Raw genomic sequence first — 5,975 nt, 5'->3', positions numbered from 1 at the left:
GCATTGCAAATGCTTGTATTACAGGGCCCTGTGTAAAATATCAGCTGAAAACCGGCCCTGGCAAAGAGCTCGGCGGCACCCACAACCCCGGGAGGGGGGGGGGTGCCCCGAGCACTTTGCCATGGCTGGTTTTGGTTCCCAGTCCGGCCCTGTGCTTAATGCAGCACCCATGGTAGTCACAAAATGGCATTTTTAAAAAGATTGTTTATGTACAGGAAGGGGGACCTTCCTGCACATGAACAATCCAAGGCATTTTGCTTTTTCCATGTGGCTGAACAAGGCAGCAGACATGGAAAAAACAAAAACGAGGAAAAATAGTGCATTTCTCCTAGTTTCGCCAACTTAAGAGCAGGTTTTCCCTGGTCTTAACTTTGGCACTGCCCCCTATTTACGCTGCCCTCGTTAATAGGGGTCAGGGTCAAAATCAATGGGTGTTGCAGTGAAACCCACAGCAACACCCACTGCCCAACCTTTTCATGCTAATCATAACTAGGGCTCCCCGTTTTATGGTATTTATTTTTTGCCATTTCCGTCTGTATTTATCCATATTTATTTTTTGGGCATTTATTCTGTATTTATCCACAATTATTTTTGCCACAACCAAAAGACGGCTCTACAGCTAGTATTTTTCCACATTCATTTAAAATGACAATGCACACATGCACTCGGTTGTTATTGGTCAACACTATACATTCATCTGAAGACTTTGCCATTTGCAAAGTGTTATCACAAGCCATTTGTCTCGGAGCCTTGCAGTGTCTGTCATCTGCAGAGTGCCACATCCTTTTTCCCCACTGAACACCATACTGCCCCACTGAGAGAAACTCACACTGCCTTCAGCTGCAACCCAATTGTGCCCCTCTATAAACACCTGGAAGCAATTCAATGCAAACTATGCCCTAGGCTACAGTAATATGCTGCCTGAAAAAAAGTAACAACATACTGGAAAAAAGCAAACACTCATAGGGAATACAACTTAACGCTTTTACACTCATTATTCAGAAATCAATGAGCGTGTTTGCTTGAATAGCTAACAACATGAAAAGAAATGTATCGATTCACTGGAAAACTCTGTACGGTGGCCCTAATGTGTTTGAGTGTAAATATAACCAATCTGGCCACTTGGCGACTACTCTCTCTTGCTTTACTTAGTTATGTATTTGTTTGAATTTTAAAACCGGTAATAGGCGAGTGAGGCTACTGTTCGTAGCCACAGTGGGGAGGGCACAGACCGAGGCACAGGCAGGTGTTATGTTAATACTCAGACACACTCACTGACGGCCCATGGCCTGTGGCGAGCTGCTGCCTTCCTCCTCCTCCTCCTCCTCAGTTATGCAACCTCCAATGGCACAGTAGGGATCGTTCCCTGCTTGTCTCTGGCACCAGTGACCTTTCCACCCTCCCCTGTTGGGCTACTGCTACCTGAACAACAAATGCGCTCTTCAGATAACAGAGGCTGCAAGTGCCCCCTCAGTGCTAGACCGTCTTTAATGTCATAGGCATTGCCGCCCTACAGGGTACTGGCATTCGATTCCATATGCCAGTGACTCCAGCCCCCCACCCCCTTCCCCGAGGGCACCTTCTTTTGTTTTGAAATGGGTGCATATGCTGCAATTAGGCAGTTCTGGGGTCCGACCGTCAGCCTCTTGGCCACTCTGGGCGGCTTCTTTCTAATACTGGATGGGTGAAAGAACAACAAAGCCTCATTAACAAGTAAATGGTCTTTCAAAGACCTGTGAAGTACTTTGGTACTACTTACTAAAAGTCGGTAGTTTTATCCTTTATCTGTACACACTTCAGGAAACGGAAATTATTCTAAATGTGTTCTACAGCTGTGTTAATGAACCATTTATTTTATTTAGTTGTATTTAGTATCACGTTCCGTCCTTTGCAGGCTCTTAAAACAATAAATGACCGGTATGTTCCTAGTTGGAGTCTGATTTTGAGTGCAAAGCCAGGTCTCTCCCCTTCATTTTTGTGTTCTTTCTCCTGTGAGAATTCCCAAACAGCGTACATTTTTTGGTTTCGCCTGGCGTAGCACTGCGCAGCAGTGATCGCGCAGGCAAAATCTTATGTTTACCAGTATGGGGCTTTGTCCCGCCTCTCTCTTCCATTGGCTAGCTCCATAAATGGAGGCTAGCCATTGGAAGAGAGATCTGTCCATCATTGTCGGAGCAGAATCGTGGGCGTTCCGGCGATTTTTTCACTCCCCGCCCCTTTTAGAACGTAATTGCGGAGGTGTTTTTTTTTTTAAAAGGTTTGTTTTGGTCATTTCTCCGAAGATGGCGCCCGGGCAGTAGCTTACTTGCGAAGCTGCTCTGCAGTGCCGTCTTTTTTTTGGTGCATGCGGTTTTATCATTGTTGCCTCGTTCTCATTGCTGGGGTCGCGTTTTTCTCACCCCCCCGCCCCCCTGTTGCTTGTTTTCTCACCCCCCGCCCCCCTGTTGCTTGTTTTCCCTAGCTGCGCTCGTCTTTTTGGTGTTGGTTTATTTGTGTACTGTTTTGAGAAAAGTGCGTCATGAAGGACGTGGTAACTATGAGCTTATAGATTAGCTGCCTGCAAAAAAGACGAGAGGTCCAGCGAAGTGTGATGTGACCCGTGCAGAAAAGGTTTCAGCGTGGGAGTGTGGGGAGGCGGGATGCCACTATTTACATATTATGAGGAGAGGCCATCGCCCGAGTGAAGAAAGCTTTGCAGCGTCAGTCTCCCCCGCTGTCCTCCTGTCGTCTCCTATCACCAGCCTTTGTTTCTGGTCAGGATCACCCCTCCCCTTGCTGCCTCATCATTACTGGTCTGGGGACAGGCGGTGTGGAGTGGAGGCTTCCCCTTTGGGTTCCTGAGAGCTCCAAGCTGAAGTTTCTGCCCCTCGTATCATACTGACTCCGCATCAGCAGCCTACTTCCGGTTCAGGGCCCAGGAGAGTATCCCTGACACCAGAGCTGTGTGTGCATGTTATGTGCAGGTCATGGTTGTGTTATGGGGCAGGACTGTGCATGCACTAGGTATGCGTTTTCCCTATCTGCACTCGTCTTTTTCGTGTTGGTTTATTTGTGTACGGTTTTGAGAAAAGTGCGTCATGAAGGACGTGGTAACTATGAGCTAATAGAATAGCTGCCTGCAAAAAAGACGAGAGGTCCAGCGAAGTATGATGTGACCCGTGCAGGAAAGGTTTCAGCTTGGGAGTGTGGGGAGGCGGGATGCCACTATTTACATATTATGAGGAGAGGCCATCGACCGAGTGAAGAAATCTTTGCAGCGTCAGTGTCCCCCGCTGTCCTCCTGTTGTCTCCTATCACCAGCCTTTGTTTCTGGTCAGGATCACCCCTCCCCTTGCTGCCTCATCATTACTGGTCCGGGGAGAGGTGGTGTGGAGTGGGGGCTTCCCTTTTGGGTTCCTGAGAGCTCCAAGCTGAATTTTCTGTCCCTCGTATCATACTGTCTCCGCATCGGCAGCCTACTTCCGGTTCAGGGCCCAGTACAGTATCCCTGACACCAGAGCTGTGTGTGCATGTTATGTGCAGGTCATGGTTGTGTTATGGGGCAGGGCTGTGCATGCACTAGGTATGCGCAGGTGAGTGTTGAAGCACACTAGCACTGTGTGCAGTGTTTAAACAGTTTGTTAAGTACCCTATCAGAACTGTATAGGCACAGGGCATGGGCAAGCGAGGGTTGACGTGCATTGATACACTATGTGCACAGGTGGCACGCAGATCCTGGTTCTTGTATCCTGGCAGAGCTGTGCACCCATTGGATATGTATATATCAGGGTTTACGCAAATGACAAATAATAAAATGCTAAGAAAACTTCCTATAATAAAACACTGGATGCATTAAGGTTTTAGTTTCTGATAATAAAAACGAAATGTGACATAAAAAGAAAAAGAGATTAAGGTAATGTTTAGGACTAGGTAGCAAGAGGCTTCTGAGTCCAGTGAGGTTACTGTGGATTGATAGACTTCTCTAGTGTGACATATGTTGCCTTTGTGGGAAATGAGGCCTCTTTGTTGGGGGTGAAAGGCTTTTCAATGGGAAAGTAGCAGCCTTTCTGCAAAAAATGAGAGACTGAGATATGGGAAGTGAGAGGCTGTTCTTTGCTCCGCCTGTGAGAGGGGTGCTACCTTACTTATTTTTATGCTGCACTTAGCTGAAGCTCAAGAGAGGCCTGCACTGCAGTGGATGAATGAAACACAAGAAATCCCTCGCTGACCACCTTCGTCTCTCACCAGTCCTCACCACAGACCTTGCCTGTCCTCATCCATTTACCCTTTCCTCCCCCGACCAGGGCTACTTTCTGATCTGTTAGGTTTCCATAAGTGACCTCTCTGAGGCTTACCTGAGGGGCTAGGGGTGGTAGTGTTTGTGTACCTCATATTGTGGCAGTTTTGGATGGCCTATTGCCATTTTAAGCATGACAATGAGCTGTTTAGCTTTGTGTTGTTCGGACTAACACTCTGTCTCAATGGGTACTGCTCACCTTTGCAGCGACATTTTAGGTTGTGTACCAGAACCCCACCAGCCCTGGCTGGTGGAGGCACTTCATCAATGGGAAACTAACCAGCCCTCTTTTTCTCCTTCTCCACCCTCTCCCTGGCTCTCTGCCCCCGTTGTTCCATCCTCTTAACTCGCCTTCTCCCCAGTGACTCTCTACCTGTCCCCGCCTCACCGCCTGCTGTCCTATCCCCTTCTCGCTTCACCTCTGTCTCATGCCTCTGTCCTCCCATTTGCCTGCTATGCACGTTCAATACACCACATCACTTTCTAGCTCTAGGTCTCATCTGCCAGCCACTCCATCAGCGTGTCTGGTTGCAGTTTTTTTTTACTGTTCTAGTGCACGTTTTTTGGAATTCTATGGGTTTTCCTCTAATTGCAGACCTACCTGTACGTAGTAAACTTCCATTTGCTACATGCCTCTTGCTTTTGAAGCACGGTGTTTCAGCTGTTGGTGGCTCTGCAGAAACTCAGTTGAAGAGATGAGCACGCACGCGAGGTAGTCGCCCAGGGAGCTGGAGTGAGAGGCGGCTCGCGCAATGTGTGGGGTGACCACTCAGACCCACGCAGGTGGGCAGCTGGAGGGCCCGGGGTACGGCCATGTCGCCTGCGCCGTGAAAGTTGTGCATGCACGTGCCGAGAATCACAGGGTTACCTCGAGAGATTCTGCAAAAGGGCTGGAAGCTCCTGAGCACAGCAGCTCTACAGAGAAGCCGCAGAGGTAGGACAGATTGCAACATTAGCATGTCTGGGGGGTTGGAATCTTTATTAGACTTTTATTACCTTACTCTAGTGAAGTTTTTCAGTGCTTCTTTCACATTAACCTAAAATTGTACTATAGCAAACAAGGTTTAATTTGGGAATTTTACTCTGGTTTCCGTGTCAAAATGGCTCACCCGTCTATATTAGAATGATTATTTTACATGTTTTGTCCCGTCACTCAAAGACAAAGGCCACAAGGCTCCAGTGAGTAGACCAGATAAGGCAGTCCTACCCTACAGAACTTTGTTTTTTCTTAGCTATATTTACTGAATCTCCACCCATCTGATCGTTTTATGAATCCAAGGGATTGGTTCAGTGGCGCAAATCCAAGAAGCCATCTCAAAGTCCCCGGGTTCTGGTTGTTTGTTGTTGATGACACTGACACATCCCTGCAAACCCATCACGGCCCCATTTGTCGTAAATACAATCCCACGGCCTGCTTTCGCCTCCCCTTCCTTCTATGTGTTTTATACCAGCATCACAAGTCCTGTGTTCAGGAGCGAAGCTATTAATGTGCGGCAGGTTCAGTGGCACCGGTGCTGAGACTGTCCTTTTTTTGCACCAGGGTCCCACTAGTTTGTGTTTTTACCCACGCCTTTGACCCTGCACCCACTCCCACCCCCACACTTCCTGTACTTTTTAATGCACTTCGACCTTTGATTACATGGTAAGCGCATCCTTCGTCACATGGCTTCTCAGCGCTAGCACATCCCGCTGGTCTGCT

Source organism: Lissotriton vulgaris, chromosome 9, assembly GCF_964263255.1.
Source record: "Lissotriton vulgaris chromosome 9, aLisVul1.2, whole genome shotgun sequence".
In the NCBI taxonomy this organism is placed as follows: domain Eukaryota; kingdom Metazoa; phylum Chordata; class Amphibia; order Caudata; family Salamandridae; genus Lissotriton; species Lissotriton vulgaris.
The sequence above is the reverse complement of the archived record's forward strand: the minus strand, read 5'-3'. Positions refer to the sequence as shown.